The following is a 15,552-nucleotide window of genomic DNA, read 5'->3' on the forward strand; positions in this document are numbered from 1 at the left end:
GTGCAAAACGTTCACAGTAGGCCTGTGTTCTCAAATCACTTCATACCATTGCACTAATTCAACGATAAATTTGCAAGGCTCACTTAGATTCTGCTTCAGAAAAACCCCAAGAGTACCAACGGTAATTCCTCATAGAAAGCTTATTCATAAAGTTCCCTTTTCCTCCTTGAATGAATAAACTAAACTCTTCAAGATTCTCAAAAGACAATTGGCTGTGGCAGTCACTTACCTATTGTCTTTCACCCAAATCCACTCTTGTAGGCCGTGTCTTGTGATTCTGGGTCTTGGAGTATGTTTCTTTGCCAGATGACTTCATGGTAAGTCCTGCCAATATGGAGGGCAAGGGGGATCTCAGAGGACAGAGAGAGGAGAGAACTTCTTTTTTCTCTTCTGCATACTGTTCTTGCTAGTGTCGCCTCAACTCTGGCACCCCTCCTCAGCAGCGAAAAGTCGTTCTAGACTCCACCTTCTTTCAGCACTCCCAAAATTTCTATCATCACGGACCTTCAGAGTTATTTCAGCTGCAGTGGTCTGAGTTCCAGCTCAAGACCTTTTATGTTAGGAATTGGCTGACGTTTCATGTTTAACAATTATGAAACATCTCTCTTGCCGCAAAAGTCAATATATTAGTTTAAAATGTTAATATGAAAGACCTTAAACATTGGTAAGGCAACCATGTGTCAATAGGATATATGAACTTTTAAAAATTAATGTAGATATAATTCTGGCAACATTAAATTTTTACAATTTTAATAGAAGCAAAAATACTGGAATCATTTTGTACTTTGTTGAAATGCAGAACATAAATCGTCTTACTTGGATACAAGATATATAAATCTGATCATTCTTCCAGGCTTAAAAGAATATTAAAGTTTTACATATGAGAGTTTCAAACATTAAAGTACTTCTTTATACTGACATTTTTTTCAAAATCCTATATCTGACCTCTGGTTTGATGCTTTTTCAATGTTACCATTATTTTCCATATTACTTTTTCCCAAAATGGAGGACACAACTTATTAAGACCAGTGCCTGTATGAATACTTATACCAATATTCAGAATAAAAAAAAAAATCTAAGCTTTCCTGATTTGGTATTCTTCAGTTAAGGAAGAAAATTGTTAAGAAAAAAATATTTATTGCATTTTGAATCAGATTCAGCAGGTAAATGAGAGTTAGATTTTTGAGTCTTCTGGAATCCATCCTATTGCCACAGACCCCTGAGGGGCTAAAGAGTTATTATATTTGAGACTCCATATGTCTTATGAATGCTTTTCATCCCCAGATGTTAGAAGTTCTTCAGTATCATGTTGAAATCTGTACATTTCTTATGTTGAAAAGTGGTCTTCTTTATTGAATTTTGAGTAAATTGGAAACCATGGTTGTGGTCCTTTATAGGCAAATTTGAAAGCCTGTCTTAATTTTTCAGAATTCAGTTCAAAGTAAGACCTTGAATGGACTTTACCCGAGGAATAAAAGGAATTTTTGTAAATGTGCTTTCCATATTTCATGTATTTATTCATTCATCTGTAGATACATTCATTATTCACATGTTCATTCTGTCAGTAAATACTTATTGAGTCTCTACTATATGCTAGACAATGGACCAGGGCTGGGGATAAAGCTAGGAACCAGAGGGGCACAGTCCCTGCCCTGGTGCTACATACAGGCTCCTGGAAGAGAAGTAGTAAAGAAATAATTGTCATTGAGAGCTTATCTAAAAGAGGAACTGCGAGACACTAAGGGGGTGTGCAATAATGGAGTCTGGCATCTTCTTGGTAGAGGGAGAAAGATCTCTCTGAAGTCCTATGTGAGCTGTGAGATGAAGAATGATACTTGTACATGAAATTTGTTTTCTTAAATCCTATTCTAATGAGAACTTCCTAGTACAAGTGGGCAAAAGCAGAATGAGCATTGGAGACTACAAAAAGGTCCTCATAATTTTCACGATGACAACATGGATATTCTACAAAATAAAGGGCATGTGCAAATTTTCCCTCTCATTAGCAAATAGCAACTCTGGCCTTGACAGGCGATTTCTGTTGATGAACAGCCCTCAGAAGTCAGAGGAGTCATCACTGACCATTGGAATGATTTCGTATAACCTCTCTTGATAATTCAAATGAATTGCCCAGAGCCACATGAAAGGATGTTTAGAAAAATTTAGATGAATGACGATTAGTTGAACAAGATGAATTTTCCAACAACATTCAGTATCAAATTCAGAAATAAGTAAATGAGGTGAATACTATGAACTTTCTTCTTATGACCAAAGCAATGTTTTAATTTTTAAAAAATTGGAAATGCAATTTTCTGCAAACAAGCAGAAAGAAGAAAACTAAACTCACCCAATTCACCACTGAGAGATAAGCCCTGTCTACTTTCTGGTATAGATCTCCTGACTTTGTTCATCAGTATTTTTTTCTTTTATTATTATTTTTTTTTTTTTTGCGTTACGCGGGCCTCTCACTGTTGTGGCCTCTCCCGTTGCGGAGCACAGGCTCCGGACACGCAGGCTCAGCGGCCATGGCTCACGGGCCCAGCCGCTCCATGGCATGTGGGATCTTCCCGGACCGGGGCACGAACCCGTGTCCCCTGCATCGGCAGGCGGACTCTCAACCACTGCACCACCAGGGAAGCCCTGTTCATCTGTATTTTTTTAAAGACAGGTTAAACATAATATCATGAGTAATACCCCTGGGAAGAGAAGAGAGTGAGAGTTTGTGCTACCCTGCTCTCCTGATTCATGGATCTGTCCAGGTAATTTCACTTTCTTGGCCCCACTTACCTCATCCATAAAATGGAGATAAACGTCCTAACTGCATAATAAGAGTTGTGGCCAAATTAACTGTTTTAATTCCTGAAATGGCTCAGAACCCTGGGTTCGCTGAGGGGCTTCCCTCCCTCAGGAAGTGGTCACTGTTTAGCTTCTCTGTCAGTGGTTTTTTAAACTGTAGGCTATGACCCATATTAACATGCCATGAAATTGATTTAGGTGTTGTGACGAGCATTGAAAAGGAAGAGATGAGGGAAGGGAGTAGGGAGTTCATAAAATTCTTGTTCAATGAGTAAAAATGAAGGAATAGAAGAAAGTCAGAGTTTTGTAAAATTTCTCTTTCAAGTGTGGGGCGTGAGAGGGCTGGGAACTGCATCACTGATATATTTCTCAGTGTGGGTCACAATCAACAAATTGTTAGAAGCACTGTCCTAGAGCATCACAGAGCCACGGCCTTGGGACCCACTTTTGCTCTCTCAATACATACCATGGACGTCTTTCCATATCATCCAACATTCTTCTATACAATTTTATTTATTTTATTTTTTATATTTTTATTGAAGTACAGTTGATTTACAATGTGTTAGTTTCTGGTGTACAGCAAAGCGATTCAGTTATACATATATTCTTTTTCAGATTATTTCCCATTATAGTTTATTAAAAGACATTGAATATAGTTCCCTGTGCTATACAGTTGGACCTTGTTGTTCATCTATTTTATATAAAGTAGTTTGTATCTGTTAATCCCAAACTCCTAATTTATCCCTCCCCTGTCCCCTTCCCACTTTGGTAACCATAAGTATGTTTTCTATGTCTGTGAGTCTGTTTCTGTTATGTAAAGAAGTTCATTGTGGCATTTTTTTAGATTCCACATATAAGTGATGACATGCTATTTGTCTTTCTATACGATTTTAACGGCTGCATCGTATTGACTGATACGGATAGAGCTCAAATTGCTTAATAAATCTCCTAATATTTTTGCTCAATCAGAGATTTTTTTTCAATAGAGAAGAGCTCAAGTAATTTACAGATTCCGTAGTCTTTAAAAAGACAATTCACCAAGTGCATTACTCCACGATTTAAATTGTATACTTTGGAAGATACTCTGTTTCAATAGCTTCGTAAATCGGAAAAATATATATTTATTAGAGCATTTATTTTTTTATTATGTCTCCAGAGACTCAGAATGAATGGGATACTTAAGATAGAAAAAAAAAAAATCGGGGGCAAGCTTTGTTCAGCTACTCCACCTGGCAGAGCTGAGCTAGAGCCAGAGGATGAAACGCTTTACGCCAGACCACACTGCTTTCTCCAGCCTCTGCAGCACATACATTTCAGTGTCTTTTTTGCTGTACACACGGGACTGTGGTTATGAAGCAAGATCAGCTTTGCTTCAGTGCTGCTTTTCTGTTTTCCCCTCTTCTGTGTCTCACTTTTACTTTTGCTTGTTCGTGTGTGTGTGTGTGTGTGTGTGTGTGTGTGTGTGTGTGTGTGTGTGCGCGCGCGCCTCTTCCAAGGCCACAGTGCAAAACCTGAGTCAGCCAACGTATGCAGAGGCCTTGGCATCAGCCAGGAGCCCATAGAAAGCTCTCAGTAACTTCAGTACACTCCTTCTCTCCTGTAAGAGAGGAGACTCAAAGTCTTTGTCTTTCATGGCTTTTGGCTCTTCAATATTTATTAAATTGAACTGCTTGGTTCTCCATTGTTATTCATGTAATCTGGTTTCACAAACATTGACTTCCATACATGTGTAAAAGTATGCATTTCAGGTGGGAAAAGGTAGTTTGATAAGATATCTAAAAGTAAGATAATTGTATTCATTTATTCAAAAAAGAGGTTTATTGAACGTGTACCCTCTACAGGCACTGAAGTTCTAGGCAGTAGAGATAGAGCAAAGAACAAAATCGACCAATTGCTTCCCTCCTGAAGCTTGAAACTTGTAGAGGGGACAGAAAATAAACAAATAGGCAAATGCATGTATATAAAATGTCTGATAGTAATAAGTGTGAAACTGGTGTATTGAACAAGTACCAATGTCCATTCTGTCTCTTTCCTGGTTAAAATATATTCAGAGGGGAGTGAGCCTTCTTCTGCCCCAGATGAATATTCCAATGAGTTCGAGACATTTCTGTTCACACTCAGGTGAAAAACAAACAACAAGCCAACAAATAAAGTCGTATGATTCCTTGCAGTCACAAATATAATCTCAGTTTAGTAGTTAGAATGCCTATTCTTATCCAAGAATCAAAACCAGATTTGCACCAGCACCACAGCTCTCTGATGTGCCCAGGCTGCAGCTGACCGTCCTGGCCATGGCAATGAGGGGGGTGAGGTAGAGTTATCCTCTTTCTAACCACGTGGCCTTCCCCAGATCCAAACTTCAGCTTCAGGCAGGCCCTCCGAGCTGGAGAGAGCTGACCCTGTCATTCCTGCTGGGCTTGGTGGATGGATAGTTACAGCTGAGTCTGCCTCTCAGGGGTGCATCTGTAGGTTCATCTTAGATCCTGAGCAGGGGCCCCTATTATAGCTCCTGAGTCCTGGGAAGTCATTCTTCCTGGGGAGGACTTCAAACGACCACTGCTCTCTGCACCTTCATCCACATCGTCACAGCAAATAGTCATGCATCATTTATTCTGGTAAACTCTGCAGGGCAATGTGATCCCAAAGCAGACAGCTGCATCCTGCCGCCCTGGGCCACCTTGGAATGCTCAGGCAGGAGTCGGTATTGTTCCCCATGCGTCATCCCCACTGTGACCCCGGACGGCAGGAAGCCCTCAGATTCCTCTATCACTGAGGCCTGAGACCATAAAGTAAGGAGGATTCACAGCATAGTGACACACCTGTCCCCACAGGGGGAAAAAGGGGCTCCCCCAAAACTCTATCTGACACTTTGAAGATTCTTTTTTTTCACATTTTTTATTGAAGTAGAGTTGATTTCCAATGATGTGCCAATCTCTGCTGTACAGCACAGTGACTCAGTTATACACATGTATACATTTGTTATATTCTTCTCCGTTATGGTTTATCACAGGATATTGAATATAGTCCCCTGTGCTATACAGGAGGACCTCGTTGTTTATCCATTCTATATGTAATAGTTTGCATCTACCGACCCCAAACTCCCAGTCCATCCCTCTCCCTCCCCCGCTCCCCCTTGGCAACCACCAGTCTGTTCTCTATGTCTGTGAGTCTGTTTCTGTTTGGTAGATAGGTTCATTTGTGCCATATTTAGATTCCACATATAAGTCATATCATATGGTATTTGTCTTTCTCTTTCTGACTTACTTCACCTAGTACGATCATCTCTAGCTGCCCTTTGTATATTCTTGATATGGCTAAATCATGGAGCCATTCTCTCCATAGTGTGGGGAGGAAGCGATGTGTCTCACATTTCCTTTAGTGAAAGCCCTCGTACTCTGGTAAAAGTGAGCCAGGAGAAACACATTCAAGATACGTACAGGGCTGGGAAGAAGAATCAGGGTACATGGAGAGAGTGTGGGCTTGGGGGTGCAGGGTGCTCTTCTATATGGTGGTCAGGGAAGTCCTCTCTGAGAAGGTAACAACTGAGAAGAGACTTTAACTGAAGTGAGGAAATGAGCCCTGGGGATATCTTTGGCAAGAACATTCTAGACAAAGGGAACCACGAGGGAGAAGCCCTGAAACAGGAGCATTGGGAACACACCAAGAGAAGAGTCAGGAGGTCAGGAGGCTGGAGTCTAGTGAAAAGGGGACCCAGGAGGTGAGTCACAGAAGTGGCAGGAAGACAGCTCACGTCCGGCCCCGTAAGTCAGGGGTAACAACCTTTGGATTTTATCTGAGTGACAAGAGATTCCTAATTTCTTTGCTTTAACTGGCAGGGAGACGCAAGAGAGGAACTCTACCACTATAACTGAGCATAAAACATAGTGAAATGTAGTATTACTTGGACCATCAGCTTAGCTGATCAGTTGATAACTAAGACTCTTTATTTCAGCCTTCTGATTAGCACCCAAAGGAGACTGAGGACACCGTCAATGAATAAACAAGTGCTATCAGGTCCAAGTGATCTGCTCCTCGGATTTCCCTTTATTAACTTATATGTGGAATCTAAAACACGATACAAATGAACTTACTTGAGAAACAGAAACAGACTCACAGACATAGAAAACAAACGTATGGTTACCACAGGGGGAAGTGGGGAGAAAGGGATAAATTAGGAGTTTGAGATTAACAGATACACACTACTATATATAAAACAGATAAACAAGGACCTACTGTATAGCACAGGGCTCTATATTCAATATCTAGCCATAAACTATAATAGAAAAGAATGTGAAAAATATATGTGTATATATATATTTATATATCTGAATCACTTTGCTGTACACTAGAAACTAACATGACATTGTGAATCAAATCTATTTCAATAGTAAATTCATTCATTAATTTTTAAAAAAAGATGATCTTGAAGGGAGACTCATAGTTCTGATGTTTCACGCTCTCTTCTTAAATACGGGTTAATATTATTCTACACCCAGGCCCTCTCCCTTCCCCAAACATCTGAATCCAGATGAAATGAGTTGGAAGTGATCAAAAGCAACACTGAAGTGAGCATGAAAGTGACGGGACACAGCAGCTGGGTGCAGTCGGCCAGCCTGCATCCTCCTGCAAGTCGGGATGTGAAGGTGGAGGGAGAAATACTGCCCCGAGGGGGCCCAGGCCTGTCTCACGTGTGGAGCAGGCCCCTATGCTGCCCTGGAGCCACGGCTCCACAGTCTGGAAAGCCCAAGGCCATGCTGCCCGCTGGCGTCCCCCAAGCCTGGCTCTGAGCATCGGCATTCAGAGATGTCCGTCAGCCACTGCAGCCACTGAAGGCCTGCTGCGCGGTAGGGCTGGATGTGTGTCCAGGTGGATGGAGAGGAGATTCCACGTTGGGAAACCGCTTCCAGGACCGGTAGGAGTCCCATTTAGGCTGTAGTGAGAGGCTGGGAAGGGAGGAAAAGGCTGGAGAGAACAGCAGGGACGTTGCTCTAAGCACACATGCACCCTCACCTTAGTCCCAGGAAGTAGCGGCTGGTAGATAAGAGCTTGTGTCTTCTGTGCTCCCATAGAAGGCAGCACGGGGGACAGAGGAGAAAGCCAGGACTTCCAAGCGTGGTCCTCAACCTTGTCACATGCCAGGATTCCCTGAGAACTTCTCCGGGTTAGTGCGTGTTCCCTGGTCTGGGGTGAAAGCTGGCGATGAGAATTTGGGGAAGCCTCCCAGCTTACCCAAAGGTGAGGTCAAGGTTGAAATCTATAGCTCCAGAACCTGCCAGCTGATTAGAACTCTGCTTATCGTGCGCTTGAGGGAGCATCACTTAATACTCAGGGCCAAGTGACACGGCAGGCACAGTGCTACGGACCCGAACCCTTTTAGGGCCCTACAAAAATGTTATAATTTTACTTTAAATAGAAGAAAAAAATGAATATAACCCAGCCTGGGTTATACAGTAAATCCACTACATACGAACCTTCAAGTTGCAAACTGTCAAAGATGTCAACTTGCGTTCTCGTGTCCAGTCCCGTAAGTTAGTTCACGTGTGTAGCATTGTCACGTGCGTGCGTCCTCTACAAGTGGTTGTGCTTTTGTGTACTTTGTACAGTACTGTAGAGAGTACACTAGTACAGTATCTTTATTTCAAGCCCAGCATATTCGGAAGCAAGCGTAAAAGCAGCAGTGATGTAGCTGGTACTAGTGTACTTTTCAAGGTACTGTACTGTAGTATTAAATGTTTTCTTTGTTTCTTGTGTTTTTTTGTTTTTTATGTGTGAAAAGTGTCATAAACCTATTACGATACAGTGCTATATAGCCGATTGTGTTAGTTGGGCATCTAGGCTAATTTTGTTGGACTTACGAGCAAATTGGACTTACGAGCAAATTCGACTTACAAATGCACTCTCGGAACTGAATTTGTTCGTATGTAGGAGACTTACTCTGTTCATCTTTATACCAACACAGTTGTAAAATATAACTTCTAAAGTTTTTTTATGGAGGAAGGGACTGATGACGGTGCCTCACAAGGGATAAGAAAAATTCTGCCACGATATTAGCAAAGGTAAAGGAGAAAATTTACACTGTAAGAGGCACCATTTCCCCACAGAATACCTCTTGGCATTTCCTGAATGAGTGGGATTAGCAATCTAAATAAATCATATTTCAAGAGGTAATAGCAACAGATAAAATTTAAAGGGATTATTAAAATAACATTTACAAGACTCTGAACAATTCTTGAACTCTTATTAAAACCACAAAGAAAGAACAATTCTTCTGGAAACCCCAGAAGCCCCTACCCTGCTGATCTGTGAAAAGGGTTCGTATGGAATCACCTACCCCACCAGTTGCTATGAGGATACATAAATGCCAATTCCTTCTCAAGCAGAGAAATTTGTCTAAAACTGACTTTGCGCTTCACTGCTCTCTTATACTATTGCCCCAATCATTGCCTTGAAGTTTTATGAAAATATTTTTTTCTTACAGAATCTTTTATCTTATATGCATTTGTGGGAGACAGAAAGCAAATTCCACACAGAAAAAGCGACCACAGGCTTTGTCCATCACAGATGTTCAACTGGGACTGGTTGTTTTGAACTGAGTGGGGGGCAGTCGGGCAAACACTTCAAGAGATCGGATCTTTGCAGCACATGTGTTGCTGCAGATCTGTTACATGCTGGGGATGAAAGCGCTTTTAGAGAACATCTTTCTGTGGATCCCAAATCTGTGTGACCATCAAGATCACCCCGGGGGACATCATCCTCATTGCAGATCTTCTAAATTAGTGTATCTAAGGACAAGGCTGTATATGCTGAATATGTGTTCATGTGTGTGTCCTCAGTGTGTGTGTGTGTGTGTGTGTGTGTGTCCCCACATAAGCAGAACAATCAGCCAGACTTGCAAATCGTTGCTTTTGAATGTCTCTTGTGCCAGATATTCTCTGTTTGCATCTCAGATCCACTCTCATCCCTCCTCCACCCCACAGGCAGACTCTTAGCAACGGCATCAGTGGGTTCGTTTGCCCTCTGGGTTCCAACTGGGTTTGGCCCACGGAGGCATTGCCAGGAGAGACAGTGAGAGGAGAGTGAGGTGAGAACAAGCATTTCTCTACCTGGCCCCTCCACCTCACAAAGTTCCTCTATCTCTGGCCCACTCCTGAAGCTGTAGCTCTCTCCAGGTTCTGGGAAACACTCCCTACCCTGGTCCCTCTAGGCAACCGAGAACCCCAGCATGCTTCACCCTCCCTCATTTGGCTTCCATGACCTACTCCACCCTTGGAAATAGGCCCTTTATTAAATTCCTCCAGACTGTGCCATCTCTTTCCTGCTGGGACCCTGAGTACTCTCGTCCTGTAGTGTAATTTTCTTGCAGGTAATTCTACCACCCAAATATGATCGCCTTCAGGGCCTGGAAATGCAATACCAATATTTACGTTATGTTATGACAGTGTACTCTCTGTGGATTAAAAACAAAAACAAAATAGAGCTAATATTGATGCTTTGCGTTAGCCCAACAGCACTGGATGACATTGTTACTATCAGCACCGTGGTAACTGAAGACATTGAAGTACTACAAAAGGAAGGTAGCTGGGCCGCACTGCAAGGAAGTGGTGGAGCCTGGGCCCCAACACGGCAGCTGCCTCTCACCTGGGCTCCGCATTCTCCTCTTTGGCTAAACCCCTCAACACCCCACGGAGGAGGTGGCCATCCGATCTGGCACGCAGAATTCACTTTTCACCAGCTGGCTAGCTATGGCTCCTAGACTGTAGCCTTCTCAACTGGACCCCAGCCTTGTTTCAAATGCTGGGAAGGCCTTTGGTGAAATGAATGTTTCCCTGTGAATGATGGACCTAAAATTCATGCCACGAATCTGGGAGCCGTCAGCTTTTCTTCTTCTCGTTGCTGAGACAGCACTTTAAAACATAATGTATGGCCACATCAGAGTGGGTATTTTCCAGGAAAAAATCTTGCTTCTACTTAAGTTTTATGGGGGTCCCACTTAACATCCCTTTGGAGCACACACAAAGCTTTTCTGGTTGAGTCTGTCCCAAGGAAACCCATCAGACCAAAAGCCACATCATCTAGTCCAACCGATGAAGGGAAGGAGGGACTCTTTTTAGAGGAAATGGTACATTTTTCGCTTTTCTTTAAGTCTTTGTAGGCAGAGAGGAGGGTGAATGTGCGTCCTACCTGGAATTAATTATTTTCCTTTCCAGGAATCACTTATAAACTTGGATGTTGAGATGAGACCTGGAACAGGGGATCCTTCCCATTTTGAGAGAGAAACATTGGATCTACAGCCTGTCTTGTTTAATTTTTGCTGGGTTTCAGTTACCTCATTGAAATCCGAGATAATGATGTCCATTTAAAGGAAAATTGCAAGGATTATGGCGGATTATAAAAGTCAGCACACTACACAGATGTAAACTATCTTTTGCCTTTGTGATCTCTTGGACCCCATAATTTAAAACTATTTTTATTTTGAGTTTTGCATCTTTTATTCAGGTCCCCTAGGTTTCATCCCTTGAGCACAGTTCTGTTTTTCCACTACAAATATATATCCGAGTAAAGCTGAGCCTGATGACAACGACAGCATCTTCACTCAGTCCAATCACTTGGGATTAAGAGTGAGCATTGCACCCAGATTTGTGAAAAGACCAGTGGGGTCACACAGAGCTGGGTTTGAGTCCCACCTCTCCTCTGATGGGCTGTATAATCAGGACCAGCTCTTTGTTCAAAAAGTATTAAAATTCTCCTGAGGGTGACAACCGAGCATGAAACCAAGCATAAGTTGGGGGGTAGGGTCCTTTCTGAGTGTGGGACCCTGTGCACCTACATGTAACCTTGTGTGTGACCTTGAGGGGTTCATTTAACTGCTCTGGGCCTTGGTTTTCTCATCTTTAAATGAAGGGAGTGACTGTCCATCAAGGCTAACGGGCATAGCACAGGTCTTGGCTCCCGCAGAAGTTCAGAAAGAAGAGCTGTTCTATCCTTCATAGTCCTTTCCGATATCATTTGGCTTATGGGTTATGAGCAACATTGATGTTGCTTTAGCTTATTTCTTGCATTAATCATTTTTTAGCCCAATGGGCAGCAACTTTAGTAGGCTAAAAGGAACCGGAAACGTAGATGAAGTGGGGGTGGGAGTAACTGTCATGACCCAAAGTTGATTATTATGAACTATTACGGCTGAGTCCAAAATGAGCAGAAAAAAAAAAAAATTCTTTTGAAAATGAGTTAGAGTGGAAATAGACTAAACAAACAAAGAAACAAGAAAGAACCTCTTGGAGCACTGCATTCGTAGTGGGCAATCAGGGCATCAATATTCAGGGATTAGCCAACTATGGCCCGCAGACCATATCCAGCCCACCAGCTGTTTTTATAAATAAAGTTTTATTAGAACACAGTCACATCCATTCATTAACCCATTGTCCGGGGCTGCTTTCATGCCGCAGTGATAGAGCTGAGTAGCTGAAACAAAGACCATTTGAACACAGAGACTTTACAGAAAAAAAATTATTGACCCAGGGTTAATACAGCCTTTGCAGAGTTGCTGTGTGTGTGGGACAAGGTGATAGATGAGAATAAATATACTTTGTAAAGGGAATAATACTGCAGAAATACAAGGGTTGATTAGTCCTTAACACTGACGCACTGTGTTGCTGGGTCTGCTACAAAGCTGCTTGAAAAAAATGAAAAAATACACAGGATGTAATTAAGTGATCAACCAGTCAACACGTTACTGGGTGTCAATTTTGGGCAAAGCATCTTGGTAACTATCACCTCAGAGATGCAGGTGGGCTGGCTGAGCAGCTGGAATGCCATGCCAAGACTGTTGGGGATAAAACAAAGGAAAAAGAAAATAAAGGAAGACATAGGCTCAGTTCCTAAAAAATGAAACCTCAATTTTTTCCAGTAGTCTCCAGCCCTGATATAGTTAAATTCTCAGCTGTGGTTTCTTAGGAGAAAAAAGAAAAGAAAAAGAAAAATCCCAGTGCTTTGGGAAAGCCGCCAGTCCCCGACATTGGAGCCCTTGGGTTTTGGGGGTGGTGATAAAGAGGCCCACATTCTCCTCCATCATGAAAGGTTAGATATCCACATTGAACTTTTAGGAGTACACATTTAATGTTGCTGCTCGGCTGCAGAAGTGCTAGGAGCCTTCATAAAGGTATATAACGTGGGCTTATTCAGCCCCCAACACATGCTTCCCTGTTGAGATCAGGGCGAATGTTCTTTAGTGCACACACAAAACCAGACTGTATGAGCAAGCCGGTCCGCTGCAGGCCTCTTGGCAGATTTCCACGATTGTTATGATGGGCAGAGTGCCATGGGGTAATTCGCTGCAGTGAGGCTGCAGCCAGAGCTTCTGCCCAAAGCGCATCAAATTCTCCCATCTCTAGTCACTTGACCACCGGCCCTTTCAACTACAAACCTGGCCCCTGCGCCGGACCCTCCTCCATCCTGCCAAATTCGAATAACAAGCCCCAAAGCGGCTCCTGTTGCTGGATGAAGCACACCTTCCTCTAAGTGGGGATTCATAGTCCCTCTCTGGGCACAAAGCCATGAGCTGAAACCCCCTTTCATCCTGAGATGGGGCTGTGCCGACTGATGGTTAGAGCTCTCTTCTGGGTCTCTGTCAACACCTGCGAGTAAGATGGTTAAATTCAGGGAGAGCCATAAAAACAATTGCCTTTGTAAAACATCTTACTTTCTTGTCTCAACAATGACAGTCGTTTTTTTAAAAGAACGACCCCTCTCCTTAAGACTATGTGGACCTCTGAGGCTACTAACCCACCTTGTTATATTCCTGATTATTGTAACAGACGACTTCTTAGGAGAGAGGTTCTGACCTCTGTGGACCCCTGAGGACTCTCATCTCCCCTTCTAGTTCAGACAATGATAACCACTTCCTGCTCATCTTATAAGGACGTTATATTGATAAACACGTATGAGATCATGTCTGAATAAACCTCTAGAGGTGAAGCTCAGAGCCTGTTTTCACGTCCCCTTTTTCTCTATTCTCTCCTGACCTCTTTTTCTCTACTTTTGCTCACAGAATTCCACTCCCAGTGAGAAGGAAACTCCCTGTGGCAATGTCAGAAGGCTCACACTCAGCATCTACCTTACATCTTTCCTCGGGGCATGTTCTTTATGAACCGAAGATGCACCCCAAAATGGTATGCAGTAACCGTGACTCATATGTTTACATTGAAAATGAGGACTTTTTGTTCTTGGAGCGCAGCAAGCACATGCATTGTTGAAATGTTATATAATCATAAAATCGAGGGCTTCCCTGGTGGCGCAATGGTTGAGAGTCCACCTGCCGATGCAGGGGATACGGGTTCGTGCCCCGGTCCGGGAAGATCCCACATGCCGCAGAGCGGCTGGGCCCGTGAGCCATGGCCGCTGAGCCTGCACGTCCGGAGCCTGTGCTCCGCAACGGGAGAGGCCACAACAGTGAGAGGCCCGCATACAGCAAAAAAAAAAAAAAAAAAAATCGAGGCCACACCAGCATCCTGACAGATAGTCTCCAGATTCTAATATCACTTGTGTGCTCACCAGACCCTCTCAGGTGTGGCTTCCTTGAAAAAAAATTTTTTAATGCTCTTTCCTCTCTAACATTCCCGCAACACTTCCGTTTCTCTGCAAAATGTCCCCCTTGTGACATGACTTCCTTTGAAAATCTCTCCAGTGGAACCAGCTTCTTTTTTTTTTTTTTTTTTTTTTTTTTGCGCTATGCGGGCCTCTCACTGCTGTGGCCTCTCCCGTTGCGGAGCACAGGGTCCGGACGCACAGGCTCAGCAGCCATGGGTCACGGGCCAGCCACTCCGCGGCATGTGGGATCTTCCCAGACTAGGGCACGAACCCGCGTCCCCTGCATCGGCAGGCGGACTCTCAACCACTGCGCCACCAGGGAAGCCCGAACCAGCTTCTTTTGATTTTGGTTGAGCATCACCTCATCTCCCAGCTCACTGGGAATAGTGTCCTCTCACAGGCTGGCCTCTTTGACTCCCTCCTGTGCAAGCTCAGTGCCTACTTTCCTCCTTCCTTGCCTCCTTCTCTCCTGATACGAAAGCCATCTTACATATTTCCTCCAAGGCTGATCCATCTTGTTGTACCCCTGATTCTAACTGGAATATCACCAAGTAAATTTTGCCCTATGTTCTTGGAATCTTAGCCCATTTCATCACCACTGAATCATCACTTAAGCTTAACAAATATGCTACAAATATGTACATTATCTACACTTACACCTGTACTCACATCTACACCTATATCAAGATCTTCTGAAAATTTATGAAGTTGACTTAGGAAACCAAAGTAAAGATGTACTTAAAATTGAAAAGGAGGTCCATTGGGGGTTGATAATATTACTAGATATAGAAATATGTTCTAAAGCAGTAACAATTAAAATTGTTATGCTAATAAAACAACCACATAGCCCACCAAAACTTTCAATAAATTGTGTTGATTGAATAAATGAATGTCCATTAATATATGATAGAAAAAGACAGATAAAGGATAAATATCTAATGCACTGTTTTATAACTATTAAGGCCCAAACTTGAATAAAATTAGCTCTACATCTCAGAGCATGCAAAATAAATTCCACATATATTAAAGAATTAAATGGGGCTTCCCTGGTGGCACAGTGGTTAAGAATCCACCTGCCAATGCAGGGGACACAGGTTCGAGCCCTGGTCCAGGAAGATCCCACATGCCACAGAGCAACTAAGCCCGTGGGCCACAACTACTGAGCCCTCG

This window comes from Phocoena phocoena, chromosome 2, assembly GCF_963924675.1.
Source record: "Phocoena phocoena chromosome 2, mPhoPho1.1, whole genome shotgun sequence".
In the NCBI taxonomy this organism is placed as follows: domain Eukaryota; kingdom Metazoa; phylum Chordata; class Mammalia; order Artiodactyla; family Phocoenidae; genus Phocoena; species Phocoena phocoena.